The sequence below is a fragment of the Hypanus sabinus genome, chromosome 8 (genome assembly GCF_030144855.1).
Source record: "Hypanus sabinus isolate sHypSab1 chromosome 8, sHypSab1.hap1, whole genome shotgun sequence".
Taxonomy (NCBI): domain Eukaryota; kingdom Metazoa; phylum Chordata; class Chondrichthyes; order Myliobatiformes; family Dasyatidae; genus Hypanus; species Hypanus sabinus.
The window spans coordinates 12,017,589-12,037,463 of record NC_082713.1 but is presented as its reverse complement, the minus strand read 5'-3'; the positions used below and the strand labels follow the sequence as shown (position 1 = coordinate 12,037,463).

At 44.2% G+C, this 19,875-nt stretch overlaps 1 long non-coding RNA gene across 1 annotated transcript in view; it reads right to left on the bottom strand.

The window, feature by feature from the left end:
- Positions 1–1,454: 1,454 nt before the first annotated feature.
- Positions 1,455–19,875, bottom strand: part of LOC132397908 (uncharacterized) — a 32,131-nt gene continuing 13,710 nt past the window's right edge. Inside the window, exons 3-4 of the long non-coding RNA XR_009513483.1 lie at positions 12,318–12,443; positions 1,455–5,953 (exon numbers count right to left, since the gene is read on the bottom strand). This is a non-coding gene — a long non-coding RNA (uncharacterized LOC132397908). The remainder of the gene's footprint in view (positions 5,954–12,317; positions 12,444–19,875) is intronic.

The following is a 19,875-nucleotide window of genomic DNA, read 5'->3' as shown; positions in this document are numbered from 1 at the left end:
TCAATCGGTCCCAGTGATTTATCCAACTTGATGCTTTCCAAAAACTCCAGCACATCCTCTTTCTTAATATCTACTTGCTCAAGCCTTTCAGTCCACTGTAACTCACCCCTACAATGGCCAAGATCCTTCTCCATAGTGAATAATGCAGCAAAGTATTCATTAAGTACCTCTGCTATCTCCTCTGGATCCATACACATTCTTCCACTGTCACACTTGATTGGTCATGTTCTTTCACGTCTTATCCTCTTGCTCTTCACGTACTTGTAGAATGCCTTGGGGTCTTCCTTAATCCTGTCCGCCAAGGCCTTCTTAAGGCCCCTTCAGGCTCTCGTAATTTCTTTCTTAAGCTCCTTACTGCTAGCCTTATAATCTTCTAGATCTCTATTGTTACCTAGTTTTTTGAAGCTTTTGTAAGCTCTTCTTTTCTTCTTGACTAGATTTACAACAGTCTTTGTACACCACGGTTCCTGTACCCTACCATCATTTCCCTGTCTCATTGGAACGTACCTATGCAGAACTCCACACAAATATCCCCTGACCTTCTGCCACATTTCTTCCACACGTTTCCCTGAGAACATCTGTTCCCAATTTATGCTGCCAATTTCCTACCTGATAGCCTCATATTTCTGCTTACTCCAATTAAACACTTTCCTAACTTGTCTGTTCCTATTCCTCTCCAATTCCATGGTAAAGGAGATAGAATTGTGATCACTAACTCCAAAATGCTCTCCTGCTGACAGATCTGACACCTGACCAGGTTAATTTCCCAATACCAGATCAAGTACAGCCTCTTCTTTTGTAGGCTTATCTAGATATTGTGTCAGGAAACCTTCCTGAACATACCTAACAAACTTCACCCCATCTAAACACCTTGCTCTAGGGAGATGCTAATCAATATTTGGGAAATTAAAATCTCCCACCATGACAACCCCATTATTATTACACCTTTCCAGAATCTGTCTCCCTATCTGTTCCTTGATGTCCCTATTACAATTGAGTGGTCTATAAAAAACACCCAGTAGAGTTATTGGCTTCTTCTTGTTTCTAACTTCCACAGTAGACAAACCCTCCATGACTTCCTCCTTTTCTGCAGCCTGATCACTATCTCTGATCAGTAGTGCCACGCTCCACCTCTTTTTCTTCCCCCACTGTCCTTTCTGAAACATCTAAAGCCTGGCACTCCAAGTAACCATTCCTGCCCCTGAGCCATCCAAGTCTCTGTAATGGCCACAACATCATATCTCTAAGTACTGATCCATGCTCTAAGCTCATCTGCTTTGTTCATAGTACTCTTTGCATTAAAATAGACACATCTCAATCCTTCGGTCTGAGCATGTCCCTTTTCTATCATCTGCCTATCTTCCCTTTCGCACTGTCTCCAACCTTTCTCTATTTGCAAACCAACTGCCTCTTGTTCCATCTCTTCAGTTTGGTCTTCAGTCCCACCTTCAGTCCCACCTCCCCCCCCCCAGTAATCCTAGTTTAAACTCTCCCCAATAGCTTTAGCAAACCTTTCCGCCAGAATATTGGTCCCACTGCGATTCAGGTGCAACCCGTCCTTTTTGTACAGGTCACTCCTGCTCCAATAGAGGTCCCAATCAACCAGAAATCTGAATCCCTACCCCCACTCCAATCTCTCAGCCACGCATTCATTCTCCACCTCACTCTATTCCTATACTCACTGTCATGTGGCACAGGCAGTAATCCCGAGATGACTCCCTTTAAGGTTCTGCTTCTCAACTTCCTTCCTAACTCCCTGTAGTCTGCTTTCACGACCTCCTTCCATTTCCTGCCTATGTCGTTGGTACCAATATGTACCACGACCTCTGGCTGTTCTCCTTCCCACTTCAGGATATCATGGATGCAATCAGAAACATCCCAGACCCTGGCACCCTGGAGGCAAACTACCGCCCTAGTTTCTTTCTTGCATCCACAGAATCATCTGTCTGACCCCCGAACTATGGTGTCCCCTATTACTGCTGCCATCCTCTTCCTTTCCCTACCCTTCTGAGCCACAGGGCCGGACTCTGTACCACTGTGGCTTCCCCCAGGTAGGCCATCCCCTCCAACAGCACTCAAGCAGGAGTACTTATTGTCAAGGGGTACAGCCACAGGGGTGCTCTCTAGCCTCTGACTCCTGCTCTTCTCTCTCCTGACTGTTACCCACTTATCTGTCTCCCCAGGCCCCAGTCTGACCACCAGCCTATAGCTCTGTATCACCTCTTCACTCTCCCTGACCAGACAAAGGTCATCGAGCTGCATCTGCAGTTCCCTAGCATGGTCCTTAAGGAACTGTAGCTCAATGCACCTGGCGCAGATGTGGCCGTCCGGGAGGCTGTGAGTCTACTGGACTTCCCACATCTGATACCAAGCACAGAACACTGGCCTCACACACAAACTTCCTCTCTGTAGTCTACACAAATAACCTACCTCGCAACCTGTTATTGCCTAAGCCCCATTGAGACAAAGCCTTCCTACTCTGTTTCCCTCTACTCCATCGCCTACTCCTCCGATGCCCGCACTATAAAGCTGTCTCCTTTTAAACTCTTCTCGCTGTTCTCACTGGTTGATGTCCACGCGCTTGCGCAGTCATGCCCCAATCAAACCGCTGAAGAAATAACTGACTCTTTAAACTCCTCTGGCTTTTAAACTCTTCTCACTGTTCTCACTGTCTGAGACAGTCATGCCCCAATTTATGAACATTTGGAAAGGCATAATATGGTTAGGAAAAATTAGCATGGTTTTGTGAAAGTTAGGCCATGCCTGGGGAGCCAAATTGAATTTTTTGAGGATGTGACTAAACACATTAATGAAGGAAGAGACATAGACATAGTGTATATGGATTTCAGCAAGGCACTTGATAAGGTACCCCATGCAAGGTTTATTGGGAGAGTAAGGTGACATGGGATCCAAAGGGACATTGCTTGTGGATCCAGGTCTTGCTTGCCCACAGAAGGCAAAGAGTGGTTGTAGATGGGTCATATTCTGCATAGAGGTCGGTCAGCAGTGGTGTGCCTTAGGGATCTGTTCTGGGACCCCTACTCTTTGTGATTTTTATAAATGACCTGGATGAGGAAGGGGATGGATGGGTTAGTAAGTTTGCTGATGACACCAAGGTTGGAGGTGTTGTGGATCATGTGGAGGGCTGTCAGAGAGTACAGCGGGACATTGATAGGATGCAAAACTGGGCTGAGAAGTGGCAGATGGAGTTCAACCCTGTTAAGTTTCATTCTGGTAGGTCAAATATAATGGCAGAATATAGTATTATTGTTAAGACTCTTGGCAGTGTGGAGGATCAGAGGGATCTTGGGGTCTGAGTCCATAGGACACTCAAAGCTGCTGCGTAGGTTGACTCTGTGGTTAAGAAGGCACAGAGGCCTTCATTAACCATGGGATTGAGTTTAGGAGCCAAGAGGCAATGTTGCAGCTATATAGGACCCTGGTCAGACCCCACTTGGAGTACCGTGCTCATTTCCGGTCGCCTCACCACAGGAAGGATGTGGAAGCCATAGAAAGGGTACAGAGGAGATTTACAAGGATGTTGCCTGGATTGGGAAGCATGCCTATGAGAATAGGTTGAGTGAACTTGGCCTTTTCTCCTTGGAGCGACAGAGGATGAGAGGTGACCTGATGGAGGTGTATAAGATGATGAGAGGCATTGATCATGTGGATAGTCAGAGGCTTTTTCCCATGGCCAAAATGGCTCGCATGAGAGGGCACAGTTTTAAGGTGCTTAGAAGTAGGTACAGAGGAGATGTTAGGGGTAAGTTTTTTACTCAGAGAGTGGTGAGTGCGTGGAATGGACTGTCGGCAATGGTGGTGGAGACAGATACGATAGGGTCTTCTAAGACACTCCTGGACAGTTACATGGAGCTCAGAAAAATAGAGGGCTATGGGTAACCCTAGGTAATTTCTAAGGTAAGGACATGTTTGGCACAGCTTTGTGGGCCCAAGTGCCTGTATTGTGCTGTAGGTTTTCTACTTTTCTATGTTTCCTTCCGCTGTGGGCTTGTTGTTCGAGTAGACAAATTGGAGTGGATCCAAGTTGCTTCTCAGGTAGGAGTTGATATGCATCACCACAATCTCTCAAAATACTTCATCACGGAAGATGTAAGTGCTACTGTATGATAGTCATTGGGGCAGGTTAATATGTTTTTCTGGTATTATTGAAGCCGGATTGAAGCAGGTGGGTACCTTAGACTGGTAAAGTGAGAGGTTAAAGATCTCAGTGAACATTGCAGCCAGTTGATAGCACAGGTTTTTGGTACTTGGCCCAGTATCCCGTCTGCTCCAGAAGCTCTCCATGGGTGCATCTTCCTGAAGGCTGCTCGCACATTGGCCTCAAGGACTGAAATCACAGAATCATTGGAGGCTGTGGGAGCTTGAGATGGTTCCTCCAAGTTTTGACAGTCAAAGCAAACATTGAAGGCAGGCATTGAGCTCACCTGGAAGTGAAGCCCTCTTGCCACCTGAGTTGCTTGATTTAACGTTATAAGTGGCGATAGAACTCAAGCCCTGCCGCAATTGTTCAGCATCTTTCATTTATTCAAGTTTGGTCCAGAATTGCCACTTTATCTTTGAGATAGATTTCAGGAGATTGCACCTGGACCTCTTGTAACTTTCTTGGTCACCAGACTTGGACACCTTTGATCTGATCCGGTCCTCAGCAGATTGCCGAACTCATGGTTCATCCAGGGCTTCTAGTTGGTGAAGACTCTAAATGACTTTGCAGAAGCACACTCATCTTCAACTGTTTTAATAAAGTCCGTGGAGTATTCACATATCCACAGATGATTCCTTGAACACAACCCAGTCTACTGACTTGAAGCAATCCCATAGCCGGTCCTCTGCCTCCCACAACCACCTCTTTGTTGTCCTAATCTCAGGAGCTTTAGCCTCTGCCTGTATGCAAGTAGGAGAAGGACGGCCAAGTGATCAGATTTACTGAAATGTAGTCTGGGCATGGAATGGTAGGTATTCCTTATCTTAGTATAACTGTGGTCCAGTGTGTTGGGACCTCTGGTGCTACAGGGTATGTATTGATGCTAATTGGGCAGGATTGTCTTCGAACAAGCCTGGTTGAAGTCCCAGACTATGATTTGAAATGCTTCGGGATGGGCTGTTTCTTGTTTGTAGAAGGCATCATGCCATATCTCAAGTGCTTGGTGTTGAAACACTAGTAGCAGGAATGGTCTACAGAAAGTTATAGGAGAAGGAAACCAGAGGGCATTCAGGCAGTCTTCAATGGAGGATAAGAGGTAGAGAGGGTCAGCAACTTTAAATTCCTTGCTGCTATCATTTCAGAGGGCCTGTTCTGGGCCCAGCAGGTAAGTGCAGTTATGAAGAAAGCATGTAGTACCTCTCCTTCCTAGGAGCTTACAAAGACTTGACATGACATATAAAACTTTGACAAACCTCTATAGATGTGTAGTGGAGAGTATATTGACTGACTGCATCACAGCCTGGTATGGAAACACCAATATCCTTGAACAGAAAGTCCTATGAAAAGTTATGGATATGGCCCAGTCCACCACAAGTAAAGCCCTCCCCACCATTGAGCACTTCAACATGAAATGCTGTCTCAGGCAAGCAGCATTCATCATCAGGGACCCCCATCACACAGGGTATTCTTTCTTCTCGTGCTGCCATCAGGAGAAGGTACAGGAGACTCAGGACTTGCACCAGCAGGTTCAGAAGCAGTTGGTACCTTCAATCAGCTTTTGAACTGGCCGCTCTGGGTGATGTTTACTCGGCTCCACACTAAACTGATGCTGAGGCTAAGAGCAACTTGGACTGCTCCACGCTTCATGTCCATGGACTCATTTTCGTTCTGAATGCTACTTGCTTACTTTTATTATTTCCACAATTCATTTTTTTTCCTCTTTGCGCATTGGGTGTTTGATGGTCTTCTTTATTTTATGGGTTCTTTCGGGTTTCTTTGCTTTCTGGCTGCCTGTGAGGAGATGAATCTCAAGGTTATATAATGTATACATACTTTGACAATAAATGTACTATGAACTTCGAACAAATGGGATAAATTCACTCAGCTTCATTTGCCCCATCATTAAAATGTTCCCACAATGTATTGACCCACTTTCAACAACTCTCCATCTCTTGATATTTATTGTTTATTTATTTATGATTATTATTTCTTTCCTTTTATATTTGCACAGTATGTTTTCGTTTGCACGCTGGCTGAATGCCCAAGTTGGTGCTGTCTTTCATTGATCCTGTAATGCTTAATATACTACTGATTTATTGAATATGCCTGCAAGAGAATGAATCTCAGCATTGTATATGATAACAAATATGTACTTTGATAATAAATTTACTTTGAAATTTGGATACTAGCCCATCATTAGGTATATTGACAAGGAGAGCAGCCACAAGAAAGCAGCCTCCATTATCACCACCCAGGCCACACTCTCTTCTGGCAACTAAGGTTCAACTTTCAAAGTAATTTTTATTATCAAAGTACATATATGTCACCATATACAACCTTGAGATTCATTTTCCCGTGGGCATATTCAGAAAATCTGTAGGATAGTAACTATAACAGGATGAATAAAAGGTCAACCAGAGTGCGGAAGACAATGAACTGCACAAATACAAATATAAAAATATAGCAATAAGTAATGAGAACATGAAATAACAAGATAAAGAGTCTTAAAGAGAGATCATTGGTTGTGGGAACATCTCAATGGATAGGCAAGTGAGTATAATTATCCCCTTTGTTCAGGAGCCTGATGGCTGTGGAGTAGAAACTCTTCTTCAGCCTGCTGGCGTGAGTCTTGAGATTCTTGTACCTCCTACCTGATGACAGCAGTGAGAAAAGAACAAGGCCTGGGTGGTGGGGATCCCCACAGAAGTATTCAAAATTATGAGGGGTATAGATATGGTATAAGGGTGAAAGGTGAGAAGTTTAAGGGGAACATGAGGGGAAACTTCAGAGGGTCATGAATGGAATGAGCTGCCAGCACAAGTGGTGCATGTGAGCTGGATTTCAATGTTTAAGAGGAATTTGGATAGGTACATGGATAGTAGCAGTATGGAGAGCTATGGTCTCAGTGCAGGTCAATGGGAGTAGGCAGCTTAAACCGATGTGCTTGTTTCTGTGCTGTACTTCTCTATGGCTATGATGGATTCTGCCTTCCTACGACAGCATTTCACATCGATGTGTTCAATGGTCAGGAGGGCTTTACCCATGATGTACTGGGCTGAATCCGTTACCTTTTGTTGGACTTACTGTTCAAGGGCATTGGTGTTTCCATACCAGGCCATGATACAGCCAGTCAAGATAGTATCCATCACACATCTATAGACTACCATTGGGCAGAGGGTAAAGGAGTCTTAGATCCCACCAAACCAGGTTCAGAAGCATTTATTACCCTTGTGCTACATAATGCGCTACCGCGCCACCCAGATAGGTAGCAAGCAGTTCATACCAGCCTAAACCATATTATATGCTGTGCTTTACTTCACATGTTTCTCTGACATCATCTGCCCTGGACATTATTTCTATTTATAAGTACCTCACCTGCCGTGGAATTATCATGAAAGCTAATGTACTGTAGCCCCCCAAATTCCCAGATGTACTGTTGATTGCTCGATCAATTAATAAAGAGAACTGTCAGGAAAGTAATGTTTCCATAGAACTGCAGGGAGAATTCACCACTACCTGCTAGTTTCCCTGGATGCTACATCAATCTACCTTCCCCACTGTTTCAGGCACAATTTTTACTGCATTATTAAGCAAACATCTGGGCTTTTCACATGTTATAAGGCAATCACGTACACCTGCATAAATAATTAAACTATTAAGAACTGGCAACAATTAGCACCACTGCTGTCATCTCTTCCCTCTGAGTGTTGGGTCTGCTCAGAACGTTCTTGTCATACCTTCAAGGCTGCATGATGTGATAACGTTTATGTCCAGTCAAAGTAATGATGGAGCACTACAGCACAGAAATAGGACCTTCAGCCCATCTACTCCATGCCAAACTGTTATGCTGCCTAGTCCCGTTGTCCTGCACCCGGACCATAGCCCTCCGTACCCCTTCCATCCATGCACCTATCTCAATTCCTATTAAATGTTGAAATTGCACCCACATCCATCACTTCCACTGGCAGCTCATTCCACACTCTCACCACCTTCTGAGTGAAGCAGTTTGTGCTCATGTTCTGTTCCCCTTAAACTTTCTACCTTTCACTCGTAACCCATACCATTAGTTCTAATCTCACCCAAACTTAGTGGGAAAAGCCTGCATGCATTTACAAGATCTATATCCCTCATAATTCTGTATCATTCATTTGTTATATGCTGTCCTTGTAAATCTTCTCTGCATTCTTTCAATCTTATTGCTAGCTTTCCTGAAGGTAGGTGACCAGGTGTTTCCATAAGACCAATAGACCATAAGACAAAGGAGCAGAAGCCGGCCATTCGGCCCATCGAGTCTGCTCTGCCATTTCCTTAAACAGACGAGCATAATGACCCTACTGCAGCAGATGAGTGATTTTGCATACAATTTGCATGGAACTTCCTGCCACCCACTGACTTACTGGAGAACTTGCTCAGTTTTTACCAGAAGTTTAGTTCAGTTTGCATGCTGTACAATGGACTTGTTGTGATGAGTCATAGAGACTTTACACCCTCCAAACCAGTGGCTGATTTGATGATCCATACAACATACACTCAGTGACCACTTGTTTTGGTACCTCCTGTACCTCAAAGTGGACTCTGAGTGTATGTTCTTGGTCTTCTGCTGCTGTAGCCTGTCCACGTCAAGGTTCAATGTGGTGTGTGTCCAGAGATGATCTTCTACACATCACCTGCTCCGCAATTCTATCATAGTCTTTCTGTCCCCTCACTGTTCTCTGGATCATCACCATAGCCAAGAGAGGGCTTACCGTCTCCTCACTGTACTCTGATTCATATTCATACTCAGAAGAAGGCTTCTCATTTCTTCACTGTACTCTGATTCAAAGTCATGGGCGATTCAGCTCACTCATTTGCAAACTTGTAGATGGAGTGAGAAGTGCCATGAGTTCAGAATCAGAATCAGGTGTAATATCACTGGCATATGTTGTGAAATGTGTTGTTTGACAGCCTGGGTTTCAGCATCTCTGAGAATCTAGCCTGGACCGAGCATATCAGTGCAGTAACAAAGAAGTATGACAGCAGCCATTTTTCATGAGGAGTTAGTGAAGAATGTACCGTGAAGAGCATTCTGACTGACTGCACTGTTGTCTGGTATGGAGAGGTTACTGCACAGGATTGAAGTAGCTGCACAGTTATAAACATAGTCAGCTCCATTCTGACTACTAGCCTCCATAGTATCCAGGATATCTTCAAGGAACAATGCCTCAAAGAAGCAACGTTCATCATTAAGGACTCCAATCACCCAGGTCACGCCTTGTTCTCATGACTACCATCAGGAAGTAGGTACAGAAGCACACACTCAATGATTCAGGAACAGCTTTTCCCCTCTGCCACTCAATTTCTGAATGGATATTGAACCCATGAACACTACCTCACTACTTCTTTACTTCTAATTTTTTCACTACTTATTTAGCTATTATATATATATATAGTACATTGCAAGCTTTAAATTACAGTAAGAAGCTAATATAAAAAAGGAAATTAAATTAAATAAGTAGTGCAAAAAGAGAGAGAAAATACTGAGGTAGTGTCCATGGGTTCATTGTCTATTCAGATATCTGATGGTGGAGGGGAAGTAGCTATTCCTTCTTGATGGTAGGAATGAGAAGAGGGTATGTTCTGGATGATGGGTGTTCTTAATGATAGATGCCACTTTTTTGAGGCATCGCCTATTGAAGGTGTCCTGAATGCTAGGGAGGCTAGTACCCCGATGGAGCTGGCTGAGTTTACACCCCTCTGCTGCTTTTTCCAATCCTGTGCAGTAGCCCCTCCATACTAGATGGTGATGCAACTAGTTAGAATACTCTCCAGAGTACATCTGGAGAAATTTGCTAGATAATTTAGTGACATACCAATTCTCCTCAAACTTCGAATGAAACATATCCACTGTCATGCCTTCTTTGTAATTACATCAGTATGTTGGGCCCAGAACAGATCTTCAGAGATGTTGACATTCAGGAACTGGAAACTGCTCACCCTTTCCAATGCTGATCCTTCAATGAGGAGTTGTGTGTCTTCCCTTGACTTTCCTTTCCTGAAGTCCACAATCAATTCCTTGGTCTTAACAATGTTCAGAGCAAGGTTGTTGTGACAACATCTCAATGAATGGTTTGCACTGCTTCCAATCCCTCCACCTCATTTCCTGAATTCAGTGATATATCTTTTGCTTTGCTCGTGTTGGGGGAAAGGTTGTTGTCATGCACCTTGCCACCAGCTTTTCTGCCTCCTTCCTTTACTCTAACTCATCATCATTAGAGATTCAGCTCTCTACAGTGGAGTCATTTGCCAAACTGAAGGTAAGCAAGGTGACCCATGAGCTGCAGATCTTTGGAATGCTTCACAATGAAAATGGATAGATCTATCCACACACACACACACGCACACACACACACACACATACACACACACACACACACACACACACACACACACACACACACACACACACACACACACACACACACACACACACACACACACACACACACACACCCCGATAGGTTTCCAGTGACCTTGTAATTGTTTCTTGTGTAGCTGAGGGGTTAAAATCGCATGAAAGTTTGGGATAATAACATCATGGAAAATATTTGCACGTCCCTAGCTTCCTGCAAGGTTCTGGATGACAAATCATCTTCCAACATTTTAATGAAATGCGAAGATCAGCCAGCTGAGCCTGCAAGTGTGAAGTTGAAAAGGATTTCCCCCAACTGTTGGAGAGAGGCATTTGGCTTTCTTTGAGGACCTTCCAAAACCAGGAATAAATGCACTCTTTATAGGGTTAATCATATGTCTAATACACCCTTCTGTTAAGTCCTTTAGGGCATTGCTTATTTCCTGCCTCCTGGTTGTTTCCTTCCCCAGCCAAGCTGAAAATAAAGGTCTTCAAATTTGCTGGCACTCGACCAACTTCCTCAATTCACTGCTTGAATCAACGTGATAACCAAACACCCTTCAACATTTCTGTCATGAATCTATCCTGAGAAAAAACTACAAAAGCTTTTGTGAGATCATGCTGCAGCTCATGTAGGAGCCTTCTCTTGTGAGTCTATTACCCTGTTTTGTAACTGTATTCTCTTAGTAAAGGTCTGAAAGCCTTGTCACAACTTGAACACCATACCAACCTGAGATTCCATTATGGTCTTCTCTGCAGAACATCACCCTTGTCATGGTGGAGAGGCTTGTGAGCTCCTGAGATCCTGAGAGTGATGCCATCTCAGAAGGCAGGAGATGTGGGCTGAGTGGGAAATGGGTCAGCCATGATGAAATGGCAGAGCAAATTTGATGGGCAAAACAGCCTGTCTATTCCTATATCTTATGGTCTTATCTAGTGCTTAGCTCCTGGTAGGGTAATCCATGGTGTAATGTCAAGGGAGAGATTCCAGACATAGAACAATCCAACCAGACCTCATCAGTGGAGCTGGCTGAATATGATGACATACCACAATGGTTGTGAAGGATCTCCATTTGTCTTGCATTCCATATCACTGGACCCTGACCCCAATCTGTGAAGGATCATGTGGTAGATGCTCGTGCATCAGCCTCCCCACATTACACAAAGTCACACACAGGTGTTCTCCATAAAGCAGATCCACCCTAATCTGCACCAGAATGTATTGATTCTAGATTGGACACAGCAGTCACATGAGAATCCATCAATAGACAACCCCTTAGGAGAACATTAGACTTGAATCAAGTGATCTCACTACCTGTGCAGTAGGAAGTTATTGTTGATGTAGCTGGAACCTTGCAGAGAGTCAGCCTAGCATTAGCAATGGTTCAGATTCAGATTTGTTTATTTATCAAAGTGAAATGTGTCATTTGCATTAATAATCAACACACCCAAGGATGTTCTGTGGGCAACCCACAAGTGTCACCACACATTCTGGTGCTAACATAACATGTCCACAGTCTTCAGTAGAACAACACAACAAAACAGAATAACAACAGCAAAAAAAGCCCCCTTTCTAACTCCAGTGGAACACAGCAGGCCAGGCAGCACCTATAGGAAGAAGCACTATCAGGATGAAGGGTCTGGGCCCAAAATGTTGACAGTGCTTCTTCCTATAGATGCTGCCTAGCCTGCTGCGTTCCACCAGCATTTTGTGTGTGTTGCTTGAATCTCGTGTTTCCCTTTTCTAACTCCCACCCTTCCACTCACACTATCAGACAGGTCTCCGACCCATGACCTCCCACTTCTGGGCTTCCAAACTCCAGACCCTGGCTTGGGCTCACAGGCTCATAGACATGAGGTACCCAACTTGAAGACACACAGACATCAGGTCCCCTGGAAGCAGATGCAAAGTTCAAAATAAGTTTATTATCGAACTATGTATATGTCACAGTATACACCCCTGAGGTGGAATTTTACCTGTGCTACGGCCGACATTTACAACCCAAAGCATTTTGATGATCTCAGTATTCTGTGAAGTACCTTATTTTTCAAAATTTGGACTGCTGTCCATAGACAACAAGTTCATAAGCCATTTATTGGAAGTGAAGTGGTTTACAATATTGTAATGATGAGGAGGGTCATTGTAGTCCACATTATTTCAGTAAAATCCCTCATTTGAAATAAAGAACACCATAGAAAGGAAACCATTCAGCCTGTCAAGTTTATTCTGGCTGGGAAAATGCAACCCAACCTAACGCCACACACAAAACACTGGAGGGAACTAGCAGGTTGGGCAGCATCTATGGAGATGAATAAAGAATTGACGTTTTGGGCCAAGACCCTTCATCAGGACTCTGGATTTCCAAAATATGCAGAATTTTTTGTGTTTTAATTCCACTTCTCAGATTCTGTTCTGCAGCCTTGGTCATCCATTTAACATTTCTATTGACTCCATTCTTTCAAGCCAGAAGTCCCATTCCCTGTCTCTGAGCCCTTTGGTCAAAGAACATTTCTTTCTGTTCTCCTTATCTATGCTACTTTTGTATATCTCAATTAAATCTCTCTTCATTCTTCTATTCTCCAGGAAGTAAAGTTCTAACCTATTCAACATTTTCCTTTAACTCAGTCTTGTAACGTTCTTGAAAATTTTCTCTACACTCATTCAAGCTCATTGATATCTTTCCTGTAGGCAGGTGACCGGAACTGCACACAATAAGTTCAGCCTCAGCAATGCCTTATTAAACTACAAGAAGTAACTTCAAAGGAGACTGAGGGGCAAGTTTTTTACATAGTAAGTGGTGGGAGTCTGGAATGCATTGCCTCTATGGTGGTAGAGGCAGACCCATTAAAGACTTATAAGAGATGTTTAGGTAGACGTATGAATGTGAGAAAAATGGAAGGATATGGACATTGTGTAGGCAGAAGGGATTAGTTGGTCATTTGATTTAATTTAATTGGTACAGCACATCATTGTGGGCTGAAGGGCCTGTTCCTGTGCTGTACTGTTCTGTAGCCTATGTTCAACATAACATTTCAACTCCTGTACTCAGTATTTTGATTTATGAAGGCCAGTATACCAATAGCTCTCTTTGTGACCCTCACTAGTCACTGGTAGAATGCACTTCAATGCTGGGCTTTGAAAACTCAAGTTACCCGAAAGAGAAGCAGTAAATGATGTCTCATCTTTAAAAATCCTCTCTCCTTGGGCTATGTGGTGGAGTGGACCTGTTCAATGTTGGGGAGGCTATCTATTCCATTAAAAAGGAAGAGATTAATAGTGCTGACATGGGCTTGTGAGGAGGAATTTCATGTCATCATTCACCAGACTTTTAGTAAAGAAAATGCTTCTGCCAAGAGTTTATTTGGAAATTTGGAATTTTTACCTGGAAAATCAAGCTTTCAAACTCTGCCAACCACATTAATAAAAATTAGCTGCAATAAGAGATTTAAAAACAGAGAATTCTATTTTTCAAAAAACATTACGGAATCTCAAAGTATACAACTTCAACATAAATCAGGTTACTAGAAGTGTGAGGCAGCTCTACAAGCTTACTCAAATTTGATAGTGCGGAGGGCTGTCAGAGGTTACAGTGGGACATCGAGGGGATGCAAAACTGCGCTGAGAAGAGGCAAATGGAGTTCAACCCAGATAAGTGTGATGTGGTTCACCTTGGTAGGTCAAATATGATGGCAGAATATAGTATTAATGGTAAGACTCTTGGTAGTGTGGAGTATCAGAGGGATCTTGGGGTCTGAGTCCATAGGACACTCAAAGCTGCTGCGCAGGTAGACTGTGTAGCTAAGAAGATATATGGTGCATTGGCCTTCATCAACCGTGGGATTGAGTTCAAGAGCCGAGAAGTAATGTTACAGCTGTATAGGACCCTGGTCAGACCCCTCTTGGAGTACTGTGCTCAGTTCTGGTCACCTCACTACAGGAAGGATATGGAAACTATTGAAAGGGTGCAGAGATGTCAGGGGTAAGTTTTTTATACAGAGTGTGATGAGTGCGTGGAATGGGCTGTGGTGATGGTAGTGGAGGTGGATACAATAGGGTCTTTTAAGAGACTCTTGGATAGGTACATGGAGCTTAGAAAAATAGAGGGTTATGGGTAACCCTAGGTAATTTCTAAAGTAACTACCTGTTTAGCACAGCATTGTGGGTCAAATGGCCTGTAATGTTCTGTAAGTTTTCTATGTTTCTATAACATCCCATGGTTATGTTTTAATCTGCAGCTCTGTGTTGTGATGTGGGGCACACAAGATGATGTCATTCCTCATGGAATAACACTATTGGAACTCTTCAGGGGAACTGTGAATATGTTGTCATGGTAAGGCCCATTATCATCCCAGGGCAACCTCATTTTACAACAGTTGCAATAAGTAAGGGGTGTGTAAGTGAATTGTTTATCTTCGGTTTGGTGCACAGTCGTGTAATCAATCAATGGCTACCCCTCATTTGAACTGCCCAAACACGTAGAGTGTCAAAGGGTACTACAGCACAAAAACAGGCCCTTCAGCTCACCTACCCTGTGCTGAAATGCTATCTTGCCTCATCCCATCAACCCACACTTGGACCATTGCCCTCCATTCCCCCCCATCCATATACATTTACAAACAAATGTTGCAATCAAACCCCAATCCAGCACTTCCACTGGCAGCTTGATCCACACCTCTCTGAGTGCAGACATTCTCCTTCAATATTTCACCTTTCTGCCTTAATCTATAAACCCAGTCTCATCAAACCTCAGTGGAAACGTCTTCTCCTGCTTGCATTTACCTTATATATACCGCCATAATTTCTAAATATCTATTCAAACTTTCCCTATAAAACAGCAAGATCATGAGACATAGGAGTGGAATTAGGCCATTTGGCCCATCGATTCTGCTCCACCATTCGATCATTACTGGTTTGATTTCCCTCTCATCGTCATTCTCCTGCCTTCTTCCGTAACTTTGACACTCCTACTAATCAAGAAACTACCAGCCTCTGATTTCAATCTACCCAATGTCATGGCCTCCACAACCCTCTGTGGCAACAGATTTGACAGATTCACAACCCCCAAAGCTCAGGTCCTCAAATTCAAGCAGTATCCTTGTAAAGTTTCCCTGCACTCTTTCAATCTTTCAGTGACCAAGCTGACCTATTTGCCCTTCTGCTACCATATTTGCTCTCCCTTCCAAACCCAATCCTTTAATGTTCTTAGAGCTGGTCTCCCTAGCCCTCTCCCAAACCACAGTGCGCCTCCCAGTCCTTCCCACAAATATTGGTCTACTTTCCCAACAGGATCCCAAATGACTGTTTCACACTTCCATACCTACACCCCCCACCTTATTCTGCAACCTCCACCAAATGCTGGGGCTTCAATGAGTTTTGAGACATCGACCTAACCAATAGATTGTGTTCCATGCCTGTGCCATTCTGGTGCCCACATTTGCATGCCCAAGTCATCTATCATTTGATGCGGAAGCACAATGTAACATCGAAGAGTGGCATGGTATCATCGTGGTTAGTGCAACCATATTATAGCCAGCGATCACTGATCAGGGTTCAATGTATGTTGCTGTCTTTAAGGAGCTTGTACATTCTCCCCATGATCATGTGGACTTCCTCCCATGATCCAAAAACATACTGTACAGTCAGGGCTTCCCTTCTTCCACCATCAACGCTGCCCTCAACTGCATCTCTTTCATTTCCCTCATGTCTGCTCTTACCCCATATTACCATGCTACCAGGGATAGTGTTCTTCTTGTCCTGATCTACCACCCCACCAGCCTCCGCATCCAGCACATCATCTTCTGAAACTTCCACCACCTCCAACTAGATCCCACCACGTAGTTTTCCCTACCCCCCACTTTCTGCTTTCCACAGGGATCACTCCCTAAACATCTCCCTTGTCCCTTCATCCTTCCTCACTGATCTCCCTCCCCGCACTTATCCTTGCAAGTGGAACACGTGCTGCGTCTGCCTCTACATTTCCTCCCACACTACCATTCAGTCCTTCCAAGTGAGGCGACCCTTCACCTGTGAGTCTGTTGGGCTCATTTACTGTGTTTGATGCTCCCAGCATGGCCTCTTGTATATCGGTGAAACCCGACGTAGATTGGGAGACCACTTCGCCAAGACTACTATGCTCCATCCGCCAGAACAAGTGGGATCTCCCAGTGGCCACCCATTTTAATTCCACTTCCCGTTCCCATTCCAATACGTCCACCCATGACCTCCTCAACTGTTGGGATAAGGCCACATGGAAGAACAATGCCTCATATTCCATTTGGGTAGCCTCCAACCTGATGGCATGAACATCGATTTCTCAAACTTCTAGTAATATCTCACCCCTCCCCTTTGACATTTCCCATACCCTTGTCCCTCTCTCATGTTATCTCCTTGCCTGCCCATCACCTCCATCTGGTGCTCCTCCACATACTGCTCCCACCCCCTCATTTTTCTTTTTTTGATGGCCTTCTGTCTCTTTCACCAACCAACTTCCTAGCTCTTTGCTTCTTCCCTCCTCACCAAGTTTCAACCATCACCTATCATTTCTCTCTCCCCCTCCCCCCACCTTTCAAATCTATTCCTTTGCTCTTTTTTCTCCGGCTCGAAAATTTGATGGTATTTTTTTCCATAGATGCTGCCTGACCTGCTGAGTTCCTCCAGCATTTTGTGTGTGTTAGTCAGGGTTGATGAGTTGTGGGCATGCTACGCTGGTGACTCTCGCAGGCTGACCCTAGCACATCTTCAGACGGTGTTGGTCATTGATGCAAATGACACATTTTGGAATCAGAATTGAGTTTAATGTCACTGACATAACTTTATGAAATTTGTTTTGTGGCAGCAATACATTACAACACATAATAATTTTAAAAGCTATAAATTACAATAAAAAACATATTTTACAATTAAATTAAATAAGTAGTGCACAAAGAGCAAAAGAGAAAGAAATAGTGAGGTAACGTACATGGTTTCATTGTTCATTCAGAAATCTGATGGTGGAAAGGAAGAAGCTGTTCCTAAAACATTAACTGTGTGCCTCCAGGCTACAGTACCTCCTCCCTGATGATAGCAATGAGAAGAGGGCATGTCCTGGATGACAGGGGTCCATAATGATGGATGCCACTTTTTTGAGGCATTTGTGAAGATGTCCTCGATGCTGGGGAGGCTAGTACCCATGATTGAGCTGGCTGAGTTTAGATATTTCTCCAAGTTTTTCTGGTCCTGTGCAGTGGATCCTCCATACCATCAGGTTGAATACTACCCAGATGGAACATAAGGTATTCCTCCTCTAACCTGAGTGTGGCCTCATTGCAACAGTAGAGGAGACCATGGACTGACATGTTGGAATGGGAATGGGAAGTGGAATTAAAATGGGTGACCACTGGGAGATCCCACTTTTACTGGTGGATGGAGGGTGGGTGCTCAGCAAAGCCGTCTCCCAATCTACATTGGGTCTCACCGATATACAGGAGGCCGCACCAGAGATGGTACCCAACAGATTCACAGGTGAAGTGTTGCCTCACCTGGAAGGACTGAATGGTAGGGAGTGAGGAGGTGTAGGGGCAGGTGTAGCATTTGTTCTGCTTGCAAGGTTAAGTGCCAGGAGTGAGATCAGTGGGGAGGGATGAATGGATGCATGGGGAGCGATCCCTGCAGATAGCAGAAAGCAACGGGGAAGGAAAGATGAGGTGGATTCCCCTTCTTTCAATTCCTCCTTTTCCACTGCATCAGTTCTCAGGATGAGGCGTTTCATTCCAGAATGAAAGAAGTGTCCCCCTTCTTCATAGAAAGGAATTTCCCTTCCTCCATCATCAATGCTTCCCTCAACCACATCTCATTCATTTTGTGTGTATTTTGAGACTTATTCCATCCTCCTGCCACCCCACAAGTGATGGGCCTCCTCTTGTTCTCACCTACAACCACATCAGCCTCTGCGTCCAGCACAGAATTCTCTGTAACTTCTGCCATCTCCAACAAGCTCCCACAATCAAGTACATCTTTCCCTTCTCCCCTCACCTCCCGCCACTTTCTGCTTTCCGCATGGATCGCTTCCTATGTGGCTCTCTTGTCCATTCGTCCCTCCCCACTGATCTCCCTCCTGGCACTCGTCTTGCAAGCAAAGCAAGTGAGACACCAGCCCCTACACCTCCTCCCTCACTGCCATTCACCTCTCCAAATAGTCCTTCCAGGTGAGGCAACACTTCACCTGTGAGTCTGTTGAGGTCATATACTGTATCCTGACATGGCCACCTGATTATTTGTGAGACCTGATGTAATTAGTAGTCTGTTTCGCCGAGCAACTATGCTCCATCTGCCAGTAAAAGCAGGATCTCCCAGTTGCTACCCATTTGAATTCCATTTCCATTCCCATTCCATCATGTCAGTTTGTGGCATCCTCTACTCTTGCGATAAGGCCACACTCAGGTTGGAGGAGGAAAACCACATATTCCGTCTGGGTAGCTTCCAAACTGATGGCATAAACATCGATTTCTCGAACTTCCCCATCCCCTTTTCCCTTTCTCACCTTCTCTCCTTAGCTGCCCATTACCTACCTCTGATGCTCCTCCCTCTTTTCATTCTTCCATGGCCTTCTGTCCTCTTCTATCAGATTCCCCTTCTCTTTCACTAATCAGTTTCCCAGCTTGTTACTTCACCCCTTCCCCACCTCCTGGTTTCACCTATCACCTTGTGCTTGTTCCTTCCCTCCCTCCACATCTAAACTCTGATTCCTTGTCTTTTTTCCCAGTCCTGATGAAGGGTCTTGGCCTGAAAATCAACAATACTCTTTTCCATAGATACTACCTGGCCTGCTGAGATCTCTCAACTTAACCATGTAAATATTGTAGGAATAGAGGCCTCTAAATTTCTGGTGGCAAGCATTTCCCTCTGGAGGTTATTAATTAAGGTTGATCTTATTGTTTCAATTTAAAATATAACTCCCATTTGTGTAAAAATGTCACCATTATTCTGCAAATGCAAGTATTTGCCACTAATCCACCCAAAGAACTTCTGATTCTCTTCTTCCAGGATATGCCAACACAAGGTGAAGTTAAAACTGGGGATTACTGGTTCTCCTCTCTTGCCATTCCTACTGGAATGTTGGCCTGTAGAATTGATTATATTTATTGGTGGATATTTCCCAGGTATATTTCGGCTGATGTAATTCTCAGTGAGGTCATGATGTCTAATCTGCAACCAACACAATGGTGTCTCAGGACCACGCTGATCTCCCTCAGGAAGCCCAGCAGCACTGCTCTCTTTGCACTTATGTTTCGCATTTGCTTGCTAAAGTGCTAAACATTACTTGAGAAGGTACCAGATCTAACTGAT